The following is a 22,296-nucleotide window of genomic DNA, read 5'->3' on the forward strand; positions in this document are numbered from 1 at the left end:
CTAGAGGCTTGATTAAAAGAATAAATTAAAATCTTTCAGCTAACCTAGAAATAAATCTTTTCTCTATGGTTTGTGAGATTAATTCTGGCCTAGAATTGAACCTTTTTTGCTAATCACCAGAATGTGTCCCCAAATCTAAAGCACTGTGACTGAGAGCAAATGAGGGACTCAATATTGCGATTTCCTTGAAACTGAGTATCCATTTACAGAAAAATAATGTGGAAAAAAATCTATACTCTTCGCTGAGCTAACCATCAGTTCCAATAGAATATTGACTTTTTCTTAATTGAGAAATAAACTCACTTTTATATATTTGAAAACACAGCTCTTCATATTAGTTATCTCCCAAATATAACTGGGCTAAGTTGTATATAACTTAAGTTCTATTTGCAAAAAACACATTATAGAAGCAGAATATTGGCATATAATAGGACAATAATACTGCAACGTTTTAAGGAAAATAAACTACTAAGGAGGATTAATGATAAATGAATATTATTTTCTCCCCTTTCAAAGGGCAAAGAGATGATTTCCCCTTCTCTTTATTCAAGTGGTAGAGAAAGAGTGAATTGGAGTCCTTACACTAACCTTTGGAATAGAGATATATCTCCAGAATTAAGCCTAATTTCCAGTTTTTATAATTTAGAGTATCTCCAAGGGCACAGGCCAAATAATGTCTACACAGGTAAAAAGTGCAATTCAGGAATTAGCCTAGGGTCTCTCAGGAGATGTACAAGAGACATACCAGAGGAGACAACCAAAGTCATTCTTTGTTCTGCTTTCCTGTATCAAACATGTGAGGTTTTGTCCCAAATTCTCACTTTCCTTCTACCTTACATGCATGTAAATCTGTTCATAATTCCTCACTAATTAATTTTATTCTCTTATTCTCTCTTTCTTCTACATCTCTTTGTGTGATTCTTAAATTTGTATCCTCATTTTAGGAGTCAGCATAAAGTTGTGTGCCAAGAAACATTTCCAAAATGACATTTTCAGATCTACAGAACTTTAATCAACTAATAAAGTCTATTTAGATACAAATAAGGTCAGAAGCAGAAGCCTCAGGAAAGTGGGTTTGGTGCTAAAGAGTAAATAGCTATCACATGTTTGCTACTTAAATCATTAGTTTTGATGGATTAAACTGAATTTGAGAAGTTTGCTGTGTTGCTACAGGGGCTTTAATAATCAGGGACAGTGTAAAATTGGATTTGAAAGTGTTTCATCTTACAATCTGTTTCCTGCTAGAGAGATAAGGCCACAAGCAGAATAAATAATGACTTTTCCTGCTTTGCAATGACAGATAGACTGGTGTGGTTCCCAGTATCACAACCCCTTTTCAAAAATATAAAGCAATCTCACTACATTCTTCACATCTACTGAATTCCCCCCCCCAAATTGTGTTAGTCAATTGATCAATGCTCTTTGGGACTGAGGCTTGAACTAAAGCCAATTGTTCCGTAAGAAACCTCTCTTGGGACGATGAACTCTGAAAAACAAACTGAGGGTTCTAGAGGGGAAGGGGGTGGGAGGATGGGTTAGCCTGGTGATGGGTATTAAAGAGGGCACGTTCTGCATGGAGCACTGGGTGTTATGCACAAACAATGAATCATGGAACACTACATCAAAAACTAATGATGTAATGTATGGTGATTAACATAACAATAAAAAATTAAAAAAAAAAAGAAAAAAGAAACCTCTCTTGACCACAGCATGCTATTCAACTGTGCTTTCTGTTGCTTTCAAAAAAGTTGAGTGAAATCAATAATTTGACCTCGTTTATCAACCAACAGTGTTTAGGTCTGATTTAAAACTAGGGGCCATGACTGGATGTCCAAATACATAGGTGGTGGGAGAATGAGGGCATCCCAGAGCAGGCCTTTCCTGTTGCTTAAACAAGGTGAAGCACAGGACTCCTACTAGGCCAAGAGGCCCCAATGACCCCTAGCCCAAGGGACGTGACAGCAATGAAGGCAGGCAATCTAGTCCTTACTATGTTATTCCAACTAGAAAAAAATTTGAGTGTCTTATGCTGTGAATGATAGGGAGAAGGGGCCAGACATTTAATGTAAGCAGAAACTAGTCAGTTTCTCATAGGTGAAGAAAATCTCCCTGCTTCCAAATTAGGTTTATTGGGAGAAAAAACATCTTATTTTTTATTTTTTATTTTATTTTTTTCCAAGTTTTTATTTAAATTCCAGCTAGTTAACATACAGTGAAATATTAGTTTCAGGTGTAGAATTTAGTGATTCATCATTACAACATGCAGTGCTCATCACAAGTGCACTCCTTAATCCCCTCATCTGTTTAACTCATCCTCCCACCCACCTCCCCTCCAGTAACCATCAGTTTATTCTTTTTTTTTTTTTGTAGTTTTTAATTCTATTATGTTAGTCACCATACAATACATCATTAGTTTTTGATGTAGTGATCCATGATCCATTGTTTTCGTATAACACCCAGTGCTCCATGCAGTACATGCCCTCCTCAATACCCATCACTGGGCTAACCAATCCCCCCTTCCCCCTCCCCTCTAGATCCCTGTTTGTTTCTTAGGTCCATAGTCTCTCATGGTTCATCTCTCCCTCCAATTCCACCCCCCCCATTTTTCCCTTCCTTCTCCTAATGTCCTCCATGCTATTCCTTATGTTCCACAAATAAGTGAAACCATATGATAATATGGCTATGGATAATATTTCTCTGCTTGATTTATTTCACTTAGCATAATCTCCTCCAGTCCCATCCATGCTGATGTAAAAGTTGGGTATTCATCCTTTCTGGTGGCTGAGTAATATTCCATTGTATATATGGACCACATCTTCTTTATCCATTCCTCTGTTGAAGGGCATCTCGGCTCTTTCTGGTTAGGCTATTGCAGACTTTGCTGCTATGAACATTGGGGTGCATATGGCCCTTCTTTTCACTACTTCTGTGTCTTTGGGGTAAATACCCAGGAGTGCAATTGCTGGGTCATAGGGTAGCTCTATTTTTAATTTTTTGAGGAACCTCCACACTGTTTTCGAAAGTGGCTGTGCCAACTTGCAGCCCCACCAACAGTGTAAGAGGGTTCCCCTTTCTCCACAACCTCTCCAACATTTGTTATTTCTTACCCTGTCCATTTTTGCCATTCTAACTGGTGTAAGGTGGTATCTCAGTGTGGTTGATTTGGATTTCCCTGATGGCTAATGATGATGAACATTTTTTCATGTGTCTGTTAGCCATGTGTCTCCTTCAGAGAAGTGTCTGTTCATCTCTTCTGCCCACTTTTTGACTTGATTATTTGTTTTTTGGGTGTTGAGTTTGAGAAGTTCTTTATAGATTTCAGATACCAGCCCTTTATCTGTAGTGTCATTTGCAAATATCTTCTCCCATTCTGTGCGTTGCCTCTTTGTTTTGTTGACTGTTTTCTTTGCTGTGCAGAAGCTTTTTATCTTGATGAAGTCCCAAAAGTTCATTTTTGCTTTTGTTTCACTAGCTTTTGGAGATGTATCTTGAAAGAAGTTGCTGTGGCCCATGTCAAAGAGGTTACTGCCTACGTTCTCCTCTAGGATTTTGATGGATTCCTGTCTCACATTCCTGTCTCACATGTCTTTCATCCACTTTGAGTTTAACTTTGTGAGTGATGTTAGAGAATGGTCGAGTTTCATTCTTCTGCATGTGGCTGTCCAGTTTACCCAGCACCATTTATTGAAGAGACTGTCTTTTTTCCATTGCATGTTTTTTCCTGCTTTGTCAAAGATTATTTGACCACAGAGTTGAGGGTCCATATCTGGGTTCTCTATTCTGTTCTATTGGTCTGTATGTCTGTTTTTGTGCCAGTACCATGCTGTCTTGGTGATCACTGATTTGTAATATAGCTTGAAATCAGGCAACGTGATGCCCCCAGCTTTGTTTTTCTTTTTCAACATCTCCTTGGTGATTCGGGGTCTTTTCTGATTCCATACAAATTTTAGGATTGTTTGTTCCAGCACTTTGAAAAATGTCATTGGAATTTTGATCAGGATGGCATTGAAGGTATAGATTGCTCTGGGTAGCATAGACATTTTAACAATGTCTATTCTTCCGATCCATGAGCATGGAATATTTTTCCATCTTTTTGTGTCTTCCTTAATTTCTTTCATGAGTGTTTTGTAGTTCCTAGAGCACAGATCCTTTACCTCTTTGGTTAGGTTTATTCTGAGGTATCTTATGGTTTTTGGTGCTATTGTAAATGGAATCGTTTCTTTAATTTCTCTTTCTACAGTTGCGTTGTTAGTGTATAAGAAAGGAACTGATTTCTGTGCATTGATTTTGTATCCTGCCACATTACTGAATTGCTGGATGAGTTCTAGTAATTTGGGGGTGGAGTCTTTTGGGTTTTCCACATAAAGTATCATGTCATCTGAGAAAAGAGAGAGTTTGACTTCTTCTTTGCCAATTTGAATATCGTTTATTTCTTTTTGTTGTCTGATTGCTGTGGCTAGGACTTCTAGTACTATGTTGAACAACAGTGGTGCGACTGGGCACCCTTGACGTGTTCCTGATCTTAAGGGAAAGGCTCTCAGCTTTTCCCCATTGAGGATGATATTCGCTGTGGGTTTATCATAGATGGATTTTATGAGCTTGAGGAATGTTCCCTCTATCCCTATACTCTGAAGAGTTTTAATCAGGAAAGGATGTTGTATTTTGTCAAATGCTTTTTCTGCATCAATTGAGAAGACCATATGTTTCTTCTCCCTCCTCTTATTAATGTGTTCTATCACATGGATTGATTTGCGAATGTTGAACCACCCTTGCATCCCGGGGATAAATCCCACTTGGTCGTGGTGGATGATCCTTTTAATGGATTGTTGGATCCTATTAGCTAGGATTTTGTTGAGGATTTTGGAATCCATATTCATCAGGGATATCGGTCTGAAATTCTCCTTTTTGATGGGGTCTTTGCCTGGTTTGGGGATTAAGGTGATGCTGGCCTCATAGAATGAGTTTGGAAGTTTTCCTTCTGTTTCTATTTTTTGAAACAGCTTCAGTAGAATAGGTATTATTTCTTCTTTGAATGTTTGGTAGAATTCCCCAGGGAATCCATCAGGCCCTGGACTCTTGTTTTTTGGGAGGTTTTTGATCACTGCTTCAATCTTGTTACTGGTTATTGGCCTATTCAGGTTGTCAATTTCTTCCTGTTTCAGTTTTGGCAGCTTATAGGTGTCCAGGAAGACATCCATTTCTTGCAGATTGCTTAATTTACTGGCATATAGTTGTTGATAATAATTTCTAATAATTGTTTCTATTTCTTTGGTGTTAGTTATGATCTCTCCCCTTTCATTCATAATTTTATTAATTTGGGTCCTTTCTCTTTTCTTTTGGATAAGTCTGGCCAGTGGTTTATCGATCTTATTAATTCTTTCAAAGAACCAGCTTCTAGTTTCATTGATCTGATCTCCTGTGTTTCTGGTTTCTAATTCACTGATCTCTCCTCTAATCTTAATTATTTCTCTTCTAATGCATGGCTTAGACATCGTTTGTTGCTTTTTCTCTAGTTCTTTAAGGTGTAGAGTTAGTTGGTGAATTCGGGATTTTTCTATTTTTTTGAGTGAGGCTTGGATGGCTATGTATTTCCCCCTTAGGACCACCTTTACAGTATCCCATAGGTTTTGGACCGATGTATTTTCATTCTCATTGATTTCCATGAATTGTTTAAGTTCTTCTTTGATTTCTTGGTTGACCCAAACATTCTTGAACAGAGTGGTCTTTAGCTTCCAAGTGTTTGAATTTCTGCCCAATTTTTTCTTGTGATTGAGTTCCAGTTTTAGAGCATTGTGGTCCGACAATATGCAGGGAATAATCTCAATCTTTTGGCATCGGTTGAGACCTGATTTGTGACCCAATATATGGTCTATTCGGAGAAAGTTCCATGTGCGCTTGAGAAGAATGAGTATTCTGTTGTTTTAGGGTGGAATGTTCTGTAAATATTTATGAGGTCCATCTGGTCCAATGTATCATTCAAAGCTCTTGTTTCCTTGTTGATTTTCTGCTTAGATGATCTGTCCATTGCTGAGAGTGGACTATTGAGGTCTCCTACAATTAACATATTGTTATCAATATGACTCTTTATTTTGGTTAACAGTTGGCTTATGTAGATGGCTGCTCCCATGTTGGGGGCATAGATATTTACAATTGTTAGATCTTCTTGTAGGTAGACCCTTTAAGAATGATATAGTGTCCTTCTGTGTCTCTTATTATAGACTTTAGTTTAAAATCTAATTTGTCTGATATAAGAATTGCTACCCCAGCTTACTTTTGAGGTTCGGTGGCATGGAAGATGGATCTCCATCCCTTCACTTTCAGTCTGGATGTATCTTTAGGTTCAAAATGAGTCTCTTGTAGACAGCATATGGATGGGTCCTGTCTTTTTATCCAATCTGCAACCCTGTGCTGTTTTATGGGAGCGTTTAGGCCATTCACATTGAGAGTGATTATTGAAAGATATGAATTAATTGTCATCATGTTGCCTGTGAAGACGTTGTTTTTATAGATTGTCCCTGTAAATTTCTGTTGTAGAGCACTCTTGGGTTTTTCTCCTTTTATAGAACCCCCCTTAATATTTCTTGCAGGGCCGGCTTAGTGGTCACATATTCTTTCAACTTCTGCTGGTCGTGGAAGCTCTGCATCTCTCCATCCATTCTAAATGAAAGCCTTGCTGGATAAAGTATTCTTGGCTGCATGTTCTTCTCATTTAGTACCCTGCATAGGTCTTGCCAGGCCTTTCTGGCTTGCCAGGTCTCTGTGGATAGGTCTGACGTTATTCTGATGTTCCTCCCTCTGTACATAAGGAATCTCTTCCCCCAACTGCCCTTAAGATGGTTTCCTTGGTTCTAAGATTTGCAAGTTTTACTATTACATGCTGGGGTGTTGGCCTGTTTTCCTTGATCTTAGGAGGGGTCCTCTCTGCCTCTAGGACTCAAATGTTTGTTTCATTCCTCAGATTAGGGAAGTTCTCAGCTACGATTTCCTCAAATACATCTTCTAGCCCTCTCTCTCTCTCCACTCCCTCTGGGATTCCAATTATTCTGACATTGGAACGCCTCATGGTGTCACTTATTTCTCTGATTCTATTTTCATGGATTCTGAGTTGTTTTTCCCTGGCCTCCTCTTTTCCCTTTTTATCTATTATACTGTCTTCCAGATCGCTTATTCTCTCTTCCGTCTCAGTTACCCTAGCTGTTAGATTATCTAGATTGGATTGGATCTCATTGATAGCATTTTTAAGTTCTGCCAATTCCCCTTTTATTTCTGCCCTTAGAGACTCTATGTTGCCATTAATTGATTTCTCCATTCTAGCCATTGTCTTCACAATTGCTAGCCTGAATTCCATCTCCGACATCTTGGTTATGTCTGCATCCATTTGTAAATCTGCAGCATAAGTCATAATCTCTGAGTCTTTTCTGTTTTGGGGGCTCCTCCTCCTAGTCATTCTGTTGATGGGTGTTTGAGGGAATGTATAGAGTCCAAATTATTGACCAGAACCCAAGCAAGATGCATCTGTTTTCTTGGCACCTTAGGGTTGCTGGCCTCTTGTTTTCCCAGCCTGTCTTCTGCGGGAGGGGCCTGCCGTGCTGTTACTCAGGCAACCCTGTTTGGGCGGAGTTGCCCTGCCCCCCTGTGGTGGGGTATGGGCTCAGTGGGAATCAGTCTTTGGGGCTTTTGTTCTCTGGCGCCTTTCCCTGGCGGCTTTCCGTCTCTTCCGTGAGTCAGAGCAGAAGATACTGTTTCCAACCCTCTGCCTCAGAGCAGAGAGATCGCAGTCTTCTTCAGTGAGCTCTCCAGGCCACACTGTCTCTGTTTCTGTCCATGCTGCTATAAACTGCAGCATCCTGGGTTGTGCGCCTTTCTGCAGCGCTCCCAGTCCTGCCTCCATGTCGGGGCATGTCTCTGCCCTTTGTGCTTCTAAAACCGCCAGCCGCTCCCAATTCGCACACGCGCGACTCCGCCGCTTGGGGTTTCCACCCCCGGGGGTTGCAGTTCACCGGCATGACCCCGGCGCACCTGGTTTCCGACTCGGAGGCTGCAGTTCGCGTTTGCGCGACTGTCGCTCCGGTTTCTTTCCGGGGGGGGGCTGCAGTTCGCGTGCACGTGAACCCGCCGGTCTGGTTTTCCATCCCGGGGGCTGCCCTAAAGTTCTTTCCCAATGCTACCAGTCTGTGAGTCTGTGCCCCGTCTGCAGCGTGCGAGGCAGTCACTCACCGACGGTGTAGGATCCCCACGTCCAGGCACCCTTCTGCCGCCCTTTATCCTCTGATATCTGCCCGCAGGATCATGACTCTCCACTTCATACCTCAAAACCAACTGCCTACAATATTCTGTTTGTAGAGATCCAGATCTTCTTACATCTCAGGCTGGTTTCGTGGGTGCTCAAAGTGGTCTGGTAGTTCCAGTTTATTCTTTTTAGTTAATAGTCTGTTTTTAGTTTGCCTCTTCCCCCCCGGCTCTACCCCACACTGCCTATGTTCATTTGTTTTGTTTTTTAAATTCCACATATGAGTGGAATCACATGCTCTTTATCTTTCTCTGACTGACTTATTTTGCTTAGCATAATACCCTCTTGCACCATCCATGTCATTGCAAATGGCAAGATTTCATTCTTTTTTATGGCTGAGTAATATCCCAGCATATATGTATTTCTATACCACTGCTTTGTTCATTCGTCAGTTTATGGACACCTGGGCTGTTTCCATAATTTGGTTATTGCAGATAATGCTGCTATAAACATCAGGGTGCATGCTTAACATCTAGTTTGTCTGATATAAGTATTGCTACCCTGGCTTACTTTTAACTTTCATTTGTATGATAAATGTTTCTTCATCCCCTCACTTTCAATCTGCAGGTATCTTTAGGTCTAAAAGTTATCTTGTAGGCAGCATATAGATGGGTCTTGTTTCTTTGTCCATTCTGACACCCTATGTTTTTTCATTGGAATGTTTAGTCCATTTACATTCAGAGTAATTATTGATAGATAATATGTATTTAGTGCCATTTTTTAATTTCTTTTGTTGTTTCTGGAATTTTTCTCTGTTTCTTTCTAGTCTTTGTCATTTTTGGTCTTACTTTCCCACTCAAAGAGTCTCCTTTAATATTTCTTGGAGGGCTCATTTAGTGGTCACGTACTCCTTGAGTTTTTGTTTGTCTGGAAAACTCTTTATCTCTCTGTCTAATCTGAATGACAGCCTTGCTGGATAGAGCATTCTTGACTGCAGACTTTTCCTATTCAGCACTTTGAATATATCATGCCATTCTCTTCTGGCTTGCCAAGTTTCTTTTGAGAAATCTCCAGCTAGCTTAATGGGTCTTCCCTTGTGAGTTAGGGACTTCTTTTGTCTTGCTGCTTTTAGGATTTTTTTTTGTTTATCACTGTATTCTGCAAATTTAATTACAGTATGTCTTGGTGTTGGCCTGCTTTTGTTGATTTTGTTGGGAAGTCTCTGAGCCTCCTGGATTTGGATGTCTGTTTTCTTCCTCAGATTAGGGACGTTTTCTGCTATTATTCCCTCAAATAAATTTTCTGCTCCCTTTCCCCTCTCTTCTTCTGGGACTTCTATAATATAAATGTTATTATGTTTGATGGAGTCACTGAGTTCTCTAAGTCTATTCTCATAATCCCTAATTCTTCTTTTTCTCTTTTGTTCAACTTCATTATTTTCCATTATTTTATCTTCTATATCACTTATTCATTCCTCTGTTTCTTCCATCCTTGTGGTCATTGCATTCAGTCTGTTTTGAATCTCCGTTATTGTATTTTTCATTTCTGACTTGTTATTTTTTATCTCTTTTATCTCTGTGATAAGGGTCTCTCTGAAATCTTCCATTCTTTTCTCAAACCCAGTGAGTATCTTTGTGATTGTGCTTTAAATTTTCAATCAGCCATATTACTTATATTTGTTTTGTTTAGTTCTCTGGTCATGACCTTATCTTGTTCTTTTTTTGGATTGAATTCCTCCATCTTTGCATTTTGTCTAAGTCTTTGCCTTCTTCTCTGTGTTAGAAAAGCCTCTTATGTTTCCTGCTCCTGAGAATAATAGTTTTATGAAGAAGAGATTATATTGTTTCCAGGAACTGGCATTTCGGGGAATATTTCTGAGGTATGCTGTGTGGACTCTGTTGCTGAGTTTTGGCTGCTTTATCCTTCAGGCCAGTCATCTGCAGAGGCCCTCCTTGCCTGTAATGGGGAGTGTTTGGACCTTGACCAGTTTCTGATGAGTGTTATCTAGGTGTGCTCTGGTCTGTCTGTTAAAGGAGATTGGATGCTACTTCTACTAGAACTGAGGCCCTGCAGATCTCTGTTCAGGAGATGTGGTGCTTGCAGGGGTGTCTGCTGTTCTTCTGGGTAAGGGGCCTACTGCACTGGGACTTAGGCTTACTAGCCCAAGAAGGACAGTACCAGCAGAGTGCAGGAGGGTAGTACTTTGTGCAAGCAGGTTAGGCAACCAGTGTTGGGCTCAGCTGCATTCCACAGGTGGCTCTATGTTTATGTTCATGGGTGGGGGAGGGAAGTGGCACTAGCCAGCTCCTTTGTTCCCAGAGAGGCATACCCATGCTTGTTGCTCTCAGGGAAGCACTCCCAGAAGAGTGAATAATCTCCTCCCTTGCATCCCAGGCATTTCTCAGATCACCATTTTCATGCTATCCATCTCCAGGTTCCTTGCCTGCCTGGAGCAGCACAGTGCACTTTGGGCTCTATCCCAGTCAAGCCTGCTGATTTTTAAAACTCCAAACTTTAGGGACATGCTGTGGTGGGGTCTGTACTGGTCTTCTGGGGGAGGGTTTAGCAGTGCTGGGATCCATGCAGGTTTAACTGAGAAGGGCAATTGTGCCAGAGTATGAGGGCGTTGGACTTGGAGCAAACAGCCATTGTCAGGGTGAGCTGCCCTCAGCAGGTGTCTCTGTGTCAATGCTGAGGGGGGAGGGGAGGGAAATGGTGCCACCTGGCTCTTTTGTTCCTTGAGAGGTGTCTTTATGACTGCCTCTCCAAGAAGAGTGAACATTCTCTCCCCATGTGACTTAGGTGTTCGTGAGATCACACCATTTGCCCCCAGGTTACCTGTTTCTCTCCAGGATTAGGGCAGTGTCCTCAGGGCTCTATGCCAGCCAAGCCACTGACCTTTAAAACTCCAGTCTTCAAGCCCCACTCGTTGCAAAAACTCTTGAAAATCAGCCCCTCTCATTTTCCCAGCCAATGGCTTTTGGGGAATTGTTCTCCTGTGTGTATATCTGTGCACTCTACTCTCTCTTGCCTTTCTCCTCGACCAGGGCTTTCTCCTCTCCATAGCACTTATGATCTGTTTCTCCTCCAAACCATGTTCCACACTTCCTACCTTCCTCACTGTGGCCCTTTCTCTCCCTCTAGTTGTGCAGTTTGTTCTGTCAGTCCTCTGATAGATTTTATGGGTATTCAGAATGATTTGATAGTTATTTAGTCATGTTCTTGGGATGAGACAAGTGTAGGGTCCTTCTACTATCCCACTATCTTAACTCCCCCCAGAAAAACATTTTTAAAAAGCCATAAACTGTCCTGTTAGTAGCAAGATATTTTAGGTGAAAAATGAAAATTATATATATATAATTCTCTCTCTCTCTCTCTCTCTCTCTCTCTCTCTCTCTCTCTATATATATATATATATATATATATATATATATTTTTTTTTTTTAAGTAGGATCCATGCCCAGTGTGGAACCCAATGTGGGACTTGAACTCATGACTATGAGTTCAAGACTGAGCTGAGATCAAGAGTTGGACACTCAAATGACCAAGCCACCTAGGTGCCCCCAAAATGATAGGTTTTGATCCATATAAAGCCTATCTAGATTCTATCAACATTTGGGTCAGTCCCATCTAAACTTCCATACTCTTATGGTAGATAATAATCTAAATTAGCACTATTGTGAAGGACCAAAGGAAGAAGATAAGATAAAATAAGAAGTATAATAAATAGTGTGCAAAACATCCTTATTAATAATTCAACTTAATAGAAAACTTACTTATCTTACCATAATTGCTATTGCTTACACTTATCAAAGTGCTTTCTAGGTTCATAATAAAAATTGCAAGACCATTAGCTAAAAATAATCTTTAAAAAACAAATCATTCTTCCTCTGCTTGCTACCAGTATCCTCAGTGCCCCTCACCCACTGCAATCTTCTTGCATGTTTGCTTTGCAAACTTAGGTTAATTATGGACTCATCAGAGTTCACTGCATGAAGTGACATTCAATGTTAACACCTAGCTGGGGGGGGGGGGTTCTGGGAAAATTAATTAGTGATTGTGAAATGTTTTGAAGATTTAAAAGTGCGTTAGACATAATGCACATCATTATCACTCCCTAAATGAACTAATTTGTGTACTGGGTAGTTATTGGATGGAGGTGCTATTGTCTAATAACCATAGGCAGTTATAGATCACTTCTCTGAATCAAGGCTCACCCATGATGATTCAACACTCACAGCTTTTATCCTCTCTTTTGAAAAACAGTCATTCTGTAGCCACTAATGTATTACTTAAAAACATGTGCCAAAGTCTTGTTGGGTGCTACACCTTATGTTCCACTCTGTGCTCCATGTGCTGGAGTCTGTGTGCTGAATTGCATGAAATCCAGGAGATAACACATCATATAAGGCAAAATGTTTAGAGGCCCTATCTTTAAGTAGTTTGCAATCTAGTATGAAAAATGAAGCATGTAATTATTTATAATGCAGCAATCACATTAGTAACCACATAGATGTAATCTATTAAATGCTATTGGGACAGAAAGATTCAGGAGAAAGGGGAAGACCTGCAGTTGCTTTAATGGAGTGGGATGGAATTGTAGGGCGTTCAAAGGGGAATGAGAGAGCGAGAAGCATGGAGAGAGAGTCAGAGGCCAATCCATGAAAAGGTTCTGCTTGAAGGCAATGGAGAAGTATCAGATGAAGAAGACCATGGAGGAAGCATTGTGGGATTTGAATTTTAGAAGAATTTCTGTGGTGACAGAAGGGAAGGATGGGCAATTAGGCAGGAGGGTTTAAAAAAAAAACAGTTATGGGGTTCCTGGGTGGCTCAGCCGTTAAGCATCTGCCTTCAGCTTGGGTCATGGTCCTGGGGTCCTGGGATCGAGTCCCACATCAGGCTCCCACCTCGGCAGGAAGCCTGCTTCTCCCTCTCCTTCTCCCCCCTTTGTGTTCTTGCTCTTGCTATCTCTCTCTCTGTAAAATAAATAAATAAAATCTTAAAAAAAAAGTTATGTATATATGTGTATATATATATATATATATATATGTATATATATAGCTCTCATCTTTACTATCATAAAATTGAGTGCATAATCTTAATGTGCAATGTGTTGACTTTTTTTTACATATGACACCAGTGTTTCCATCAACCAAACTGAGTGAAGACTGTCTCCAGGACTCAGAACTGTGAGTTCTGCCTTTTCAGTCAAAACCTTTCCCCCTAAAAAAGAAAACTGCTTTTCTGACTTCTGTTCATTATACCTGAACTTGAATGTCATGTAAATGTAATGATAGAGGACACATGACTTTATGTCTGGCTTCTTTTGCTCCATATTATGTCTGGGAATTCATCTATGCTGTTGCATGAGTCAGTACTTCACTATCCTTGATTCATTTTATTATATATCATGGGTTTTAAATCCATTATTCTGTATGATAGACATTTTGGTTATTTCCACTTGAGCCCTACTATTAGTAAAGCTGTGACAAACATTTTTGTACATATCTTTTGATAGACATATATGCTTATTTTTCTTGGGTTAGGGATAAAATTGCCAGATTATAAAATAGGCAACTGATTAGCTTTAATAAACATAGTTAAAGAGTTGTCTAAAATGGTTCAATCACTTTATACACCACCAGCCATGAATGAAAACTCTGCATTCTTTTTTTAAACTTTTTAATGTTACGTTAATCACCATACATCACATCATTAGTTTTTGATGTAGTGTTCCATGATTCATTGTTTGTACATAACACTCAGTGCTCCATGCAGAATGTGCCCTCTTTAATACCCATCACCAGGCTAACCCATCGTCCCATACCCCTCCCCTCTAGAACCCTTAGTTTGTTTTTCAGAGTCCATTGTCTCTCATGGTTATTCTCCCCCTCTGATTTCTCCCCCTTCATTCTTCCTCTCCTGCTATTTTCTTCTTCTTTTCTTTTTCTTAAAATATATTGCATTATTTGTTTCAGAGGTACAGATCTGTGATTCAACAGTCTTGCACAATTCACAGCGCTTACCATAGCACATACCATCCCCAATGTCTATTACCCAGTCACCCCATCCCTCCAAATGCACATGGACAGCCACATGCAGAAGAATGAGACTGGACTATTTCCTTACACCACACACAAAAATAGACTCAAAATGGTTGAAAGACCTAAATGTGAGACAGGAGTCCACAACCCTCAATTTGTTTCCTGAGATTAAGAATTCCTCATTATCAGTGAAGTCATATGATACATGTCTTTCTCTGATTCACTTATTTCGCTCAGCATAACACCCCCAGTTCCATCCACGTTGTTGCAAATGGCAAGATCTCATTCCTTTTGATGGCTGCATAATATTCCACTGTATATATATATACCACTTCTTCTTTATCCATTCATCTGTCGATGGACATCTTGGCTCTTTCCACAGTTTGGCTACTGTGGACATTGCTGCTATAAACATTGGGGTGCACGAACCCCTTCAGATGCCTACATTTGTATCATTGGGGCAAATACCCAGTAGTGCAATTGCTGGATCATAAGGTAGCTCTATTTTCAACTTTTTGAGGAACCTCCATACTGTTTTCCAGAGTGGTTGCAGAGCTTGCATTCCCACCAACAGTGTAGGAGGGATCCCCTTTCTCCGCATACCTGCCAACATCTGTTGTTTCCTGACTTGTTAATTTTAGCCATTCTGACTGGTGTGAGGTGGTATCTCATGGAGGTTTTGATTGGGATTTCCCTGATGCCGAGCAATGTGGAGCACTTTTTCATGTGTCTGTTGGCCATTTGGATGTCTTCTTTGCAGAAATGTCTGTTCGTGTCTTCTGTCCATTTCTTGATTGGATTATTTGTTCTTTGGTTGTTGAGTTTGTAAGTTCTTTATAGATTTTGGATACTAGCCCTTTATCTGATATGTCATTTGCAAATATCTTCTCCCTTTCTGTCAGTTGTCTTGTGGTTTTATTGACTGTTTCCTTTGCTTTGCAAAAGCTTTTTATCTTGATGAAGTCCCAATAGTTCACTTTTGCTCTTACTTCCCTTGCCTTTGGAGATGTTTCTAGGAAGAAGTTGCTGCGGCTGAGGTCAGAGAGGTTGCTGTCTGTATTCTTCGTTAGGATTTTGATGGACTCCTGTCTCACATTTAGGTCTTTCAACCATTTTGAGTCTATTTTTGTGTGTGGTGTAAGGAAATAGTCCAGTCTCATTCTTCTGCATGTGGCTGTCCCATTTTCTCAACACCATTTGTTGAAGACACTGTTTTTTTTCCATTGTACATTCTTTCCTGCTTTGTCGAAGATTAGTTGACCATAGAGTTGAGGGTCCATTTCTGGGCTCTCTATTCTGTTCCATTGATCTATGTGTCCGTTTTTGTGCCTGTACCATACTGTCTTGATGATGACAGCTTTGTAATAGAGCTTGAAGTCCGGAATTGTGATGCCGCCAGCTTTGCTTTTCTTTTTCAACATTCCTCTGGCTATTCGGGGTCTTTTGTGTTCCATACACATTTTAGGATTATTTGTTCCATTTCTTTGAAAAAAGTGGATGGTATTTTGATGGGGATTGCATTGAATGTGTAGATTGCTCTAGGTAGCATGGACATCTTCACAATATTTGTTCTTCCAATCCATGAGCATGGAACGTTTTTCCATTTTTTGTGTCTTCCTCAATTTCTTTCATGAGTATTTTATAGTTTTCTGAGTACAGATTCTTTCCCTCTTTGGTTAGATTTGTTCCTAGGTATCTTATGGTTTTGGGTGCAATTGTAAATGGGATCGACTCCTTAATTTCTCTTTCTTCTGTCTTGTTGTTGGTGTATAGGTATGCCACTGATTTCTGTGCATTGAATTTATATCCTGCCACTTTACTGAATTCCTGTATGAGTTCTAGCAGTTTTGGGGTGGAGTCTTTTGGGTTTTCCACATAAAGTATCATATCATCTGCAAAGAGTGAGAGTTTGACTTCTTCTTTGCTGATTTGGACGCCTTTTATTTCTTTTTGTTGTCTGAGTGCTGTGGCTAGGACTTCTAATACTATGTTGAATAGCAGTGGTGATAGTGGACATCCCTGCCACGTTCCTGACCTTAGGGGGAAAGCTCTCAGTTTTTCCCCATTGAGAATGATATTCGCTGTAGGTTTTTCATAGATGGCTTTTAGGATATTGAGGTATGTACCCTCTATCCCTATACTCTGAAGAGTTTTCATCAAGAAATGATGCTGTACTTTGTCAAATGCTTTTTCTGCATCTATTGAGAGGAACATATGATTCAGGTTCTTTGTTTTTTTAATGTATTGTATCACGTTGATTGATTTGCGGATGTTGAACCAACCTTGCAGACCAGGGATAAATCCCACTTGGTCATGGTGAATAATCCTTTTAATGTACTGTTGGATCCTACTGGCTGGTATTTTGGTCAGAATTTTTGCATCCATGGTCATCAAGGATATTGGTCTGTAATTCTCCTTTTTTTTTTTTTTTTTTTTAAAGATTTTATTTATTTATTTGAGAGAGAGAATGAGATAGAGAGAGTATGAGAGGGGGGAGGGCCAGAGGGAGAAGCAGACTCCCCGCCGAGCAGGGAGCCCGATGCGGGACTCGATCCCGGGACTCCAGGATCATGACCTGAGCCGAAGGCAGTTGCTCAACCAACTGAGCCACCCAGGCGCCCTGTAATTCTCCTTTTTGATGGCATCTTTGTCTGGTTTGGGGATCAAGGTAATGGTGGCCTCATAAAATGAGTTTGGACGTTTTCCTTCCATTTCTATTTTTTGGAACAGTTTCAGAAGAATAGGTATTAATTTTTCTTTAAATGTTTGGTAGAATTCCTCTGGGAAATCATCTGGCCCTGGGCTTTGTTTGTTGGGAGATTTTTGATGACTGCTTCAATTTCCTTAGTGGTTATAGGTCTGTTCAGGTTTTCTATTTCTTCCTGGTTCAGTCTTGGTAGTTGATACATCTCTAGGAATGCATTCATTTCTTCCAGGTTATCTAATTTGCTGCCATATAGTTGCTCATAATATGTTCTTATAATTTTTTGTATTTCTTTGATTTTGGTTGTGATCGCTCCTCTTTCATTCATGATTTCCTTGATTTGGGTCATTTCTCTCTCTCTTTTTTTTTTTTTTTTAAGTCTGGCCAGGGGTTTATCAATCTTCTTAATTCTTTCAAAGAACCAGCTCCTAGTTTCGTTGATCTGTTCTACTGTTCTTTTGGTTTCTATTTCATTGATTTCTGCTCTGATCTTTATTATTTCTCTTCTCCTGCTGGGTTTAGGCTTTATTTGCTGTTTTTTCTCTAGCTCCTTTAGGTGTAGGGTTAGGGTGTGTATTTGAGACCTTATTTGTTTCTTGAGAAAGGCTTGCATTGCTATATAGTTTCCTCTTAGGACTACCTTTGTTGCATCCCAAAGATTTTGAACAGTTGTATTTTCATTTTCATTTGTTTCCATGAATTTTTTTAATTCTTCTTTAATTTCCTGGTTGACCATTCATTCTTTAGTAGGATGCTCTTCCTTGTATTTGAGATCTTTCCAACTTCCCTCTTGTGAATAAGTTCTAGTTTCAAAGCATTGTGGTCTGAAAATATGCAGGGAATGATCCCACACTTTTGGTACCAGTTGAGACCTGATTTGTGACCTAGGATGTGATCTATTCTGGAGAATGTTCCATGGGCACTAGAGAAGAATGTGTATTCAGTTGGCTTGGATGAAATGTTCTGAATATGTCTGTGAAGTCCATTTGGTCCAGTGTTGTTTCTGGACTTTCTTAAAGTCTTTATTTCCTTGTTGATCTTTTGCTTAGATGATCTGTCTATTTCAGTGAGGGGTGTGTTAAAGTCTCCCACTATTATTGTATTTTTGTCAATGTGTTTCTTTGCTTTTGTTATTAATTGACTTATATAATTGGCCACTCCCATGTTAGGGTCATAGATATCTATAATGGTTAGATCTTCTTGTTGGATAGACCCTTTAAGTAGGATATAGTGTCCTTCCTCATCTCTTATTATAGTCTTTGGTTTAAAATCTAATTTGTCTGATATAAGGATTGCCACCCCAGCTTTCTTTAGGTGTCCATTAGCATGGTAAATTGCTTTCCACCCCTTCACTTTCAATCTGGGCATGTCTTTGGGTCTAAAATGAGTCTCTTGCAGACAGCATATCGATGGGTCATGTTTTTTAATCCAATCTGATAGCCTGTGTCTTTTGATTGGGGCATTTAGCCCATTCACATTCAGGGTAACTACTGAAAGATATGAATTTAGTGCCATTGTGTTGCCTGTAAGGTGACTGTTACTGTATATTGTCTGTGTTCCTTTCTGGTCTATGTTGCTTTTAGGCTCTCTCTTTGCTTAGAGGACCCCTTTCAAGATTTCTTGTAGGGCTGGTTTTGTCTTTGCAAATTCTTTTTGTTTTTGTTTGTCCTGGAAGCTTTTTATCTCTCCTTCTATTTCAATGACAGCCAACTGGATATAGTATTCTTGGCTGCATATTTTTCTCGTTTAGTGCTCTGAATATATCCTGCCAGTCCTTCCTGGCCTGCCAGGGTCTGTGGATAGGTCTATTACCATTCTAATGTTTCTACCATTTTAGGTTACAGATCTCTCTCCTGAGCTGCTTTCAGGATTTTCTCTTTGTCTCTGACACTCGTAAGTTTTACTATTAGATGTTGGGGTGTTGACCTATTTTTATTGATTTTGAGAGGTGTTCTCTGTGCTTTCTGGATTTTGATGCCTGTTTCCTTCCCCAAATTAGGGAAGTTCTCTGCTATAATTTGCTCCAATATACCTTCTGCCCCTTTCTCTCTTTCTTCCTCTGGGATCCCAATTATTCTAATGTTGTTTCATCTTATGGTATTGCTTATCTCTCGAATTCTGCCCTCGTGATCCAGTAGTTGTTTATCTCTCTTTTTCTCAGCTTTATTTTCCATCATTTGGTCTTCTATATCACTGATTCTCTCTTCTGCCTCATTTATCCTAGCAGTTAGTGCCACCATTTTTGATTGCACCTCATTAATAGCCTTTTTGATTTCGACTTGGTTAGATTTTAGTTCTTTTATTTCTCCAGAAAGGGTTTCTCTAATAACTCCATGCTTTTTTCAAGCCCAGCTAGTATCTTTAAAGTCATGATTCTGAACTCTAGATCCAGCATCGTACTAATGTCCATATTGAGTAGGTCCCTGGCAGTCAGTACTACCTCTTGTTCTTTTTTTTCAGGTGATTTTTTCCATCTTGTCATTTTGTTCAGAGGAGAATAGATGAATGGAAGAACAAAATGCTAACAGGTTAACAACATCCCTAGAAAATATACTCCAAACAAATCAGAAAAGTCCTGAAGCCAGGGGAAAAGAAAGGGAAAGAAAGAAAAAAGAAAAAGAAAAGAAAAAGATAAAAGCAAACAAAAACAGAACAAAACAACAACAAAAAAACAGAATATGATCAAATATGATCAGGCTAGTGTATAGATCAGTGCCACACACTGAATTTTGGGTCTATTTTGGTCTGTTAGAAGAAAGTGCCTCCCAAAATTTTAAAGAAAGAAAAACTTATATATGTACAAAAATAAGGGTTGATATGATGAAGGATGGAATATGAATGTAAAGATGAAAATATAAAAAATTTTATAAAATGATTTGATAAGAAGTTGTTTGAAAAAAGAAAGAAGAGGATTTAAAAGAAAAAAAAAAGAAAAAGAAAAAAAAAAAGGGAGAGAATGTGATCAGGCAGGAGGCTAGAACAAAGCCATACCCTAGAGAGTTAGGGTATATTTTGATCTGTTAGAAGAAACTGTATCCCAAAATTTTAAAGAGAAACAACTTATATATATATGCCAAAAATAAGGGTAACTACTATGAAGGGATAGAATATGACTCTAAAAATGAAAAATAAAAATGTTTTTTAAAAAAGGGATTGATAAGATGTTGGTTTTAAAAGGGAAAAAGAAAAATTAAAAAAAAAAAGACAGTTAAAAAAATTAACTTTGAAAGACTAAAGAATCATGGTAAAAAAGCCATGAATTCTACGTGGTGTGTTCCCCTAGCGCTGGAGTTCTGCCATTCTCATTGATCGGTAAACTTGGTCTTGGCCAGCTGTTCTTGCTGATCTTCTGGGGGGGGGGGGCCTGTTTCAGTGGTTCCCAAATGTCTTTGCCGGAGTCGGAACTGCCCTGCCCTTGCCAGGTCCAGACTAAGTAATCTGCTTTGGTTTGCTCTCAGAAGCTTTTGTTCCCTGTGAGCTTTCCGTACAGCTTTGGAGGATGAGAGTGAAAATGGCAGCCTCCTAATCTCCGCCCTGGAGGAGTCAAGAACTCGGGGCCCCACTCCTCAGTGCTCCCCCAGAGAAAAGGAGTCACTCCCGTCTCCCCTGTCTCTGGCCGCACTCCGTGCTCACCCGGCCTGTGAACAAGCATTTCTCTCTCTGGCACCCGACTCGGTGGGGAGTCTCCAAACTCAGGAGATTCCTGCAGTGCGCTCCTGCACTGCTCCTCCCAGCGGAGGAAGGGGAGTCTCCCCGGATCTGCCGCTTGTTGGGTCCCTGCTGGAAGAGCAGTGGCCCAGCTGTGCCGCGGATCATGGTTTATGGCAACTCCGAGCTGAGAGTCCGCCCCTCGGCCCCGTCTCTACAGCTGACTTCCCCACTCTGATATCTGGGAGCTCTGCCGCACTCAGGCACCCCCAGACTTTCTGTGACCCCGAGGGTCCTGAGACCACACCGTCCCACGAGGGTTCCACCCCCACTTAGCCATTGGAGCAATGTCCCTCAGTGGAGCAGATTTCTAATAGTTCCGATTTTGCGCTCCGTGGCTCTATCACTTGCCAGAAGTGGCCGTCAGAGACCCCCTCCCCCACCGTCTATCCTCCCAAATCGCCTCGGATTCACTTCTCCGCACGTCCTACCTTCCAGAAAGTGGTTGGTTTTCTGTTCAGAGAGCAGTTGCTATTCTTTTCTTCAATCTCCTGTTGAGTTTGTAGGTGTTCAGAATGGTTTGATCCCTATCCAGTTGAATTCCTGGGACCAGACAAAATCCAGGTCTCCTACTCCTCGGCCATCTTGCTCCGCCCTCGGAAACTCTGCATTCTTGTCAACACTTGCTCTTGACAGTTTTGTGAATCCTAGTTGGTGTGTAGTGATATCTTGTCTCTCATTAAGGTTTTTGTTTGCATTTCTCCAATGAATTATTATGTTGAACACGTTTTCTTATGCTTATTGCCATTTGATATCACTTTTTATAAAATGCTTATTCAAATATTTCCCCAATAAAAATATAAAATTAGGTTGTTTGTTTTTTCTTATTGATTTGGAGATCAATAGACTGGACACAATTACGTGGGTAGATATTGCAAATATGTTCTCTCAGAATGAGGCTTGCCTTTTTTTTACTCTTTTAATGTTACCTTTTTAGGAGCAGAATTTTCTAATTTTAATGGAATCCATTGTAATGAGTCCTTTTTTGGTTTTAAGACCAGGAAAATCATAGCAATATTCTCCTCTCTCTTCTGGAAGCACTATAGTTTTATCTTTTATGTTTAAGTTTATTGTCCATCTTGAATTGTCAATTAATTAGTTAATAATTGTGCATAGTGTGAAATATAAATTATGTTTTTTGTTCTTCCATATGGAAAACTTTCATAAGAAAGACCATCATTTTCCCTTTTGTGGGTATTAGACAATTTAGGAAAGATAATTATAGCCTGAACTAAGAAAGTGTTGTAAAAGTGGAAAGAACAGAACACATTTAATCAGTCAAGGAGAAACAATTTACTGCACTACATTAGTGATTCAGTGTCAGGTTTGAGGGAGAGGAATCAAAGATGACTCAGGTATTTGCTTTGGGCAGCAATGTAAATAGTTGGGTTACCTACAAAGATGGAAAGTGCCAGAGGGCTGGGCTGGGAAGGGGAGGGTATGCAGAACAGAAAGGACATCATTTTTAGCAAATTAATATGAAGCTGTGGATAAGAATGCATGTTTGGATGGCTGTCTGCCAGGCAAGTTTCACAGTGCAGATGAGAGTCACCCAAAATAGAAACTAAAGTCACAGAATTGGAAAGAGAATATCATTCTAGGAAGAGATG

The sequence above is a fragment of the Mirounga angustirostris genome, unplaced genomic scaffold (assembly GCF_029215605.1).
Source record: "Mirounga angustirostris isolate CCGP_5_RB_7025 unplaced genomic scaffold, mMirAng1.0.hap1 SCAF_4, whole genome shotgun sequence".
Taxonomy (NCBI): domain Eukaryota; kingdom Metazoa; phylum Chordata; class Mammalia; order Carnivora; family Phocidae; genus Mirounga; species Mirounga angustirostris.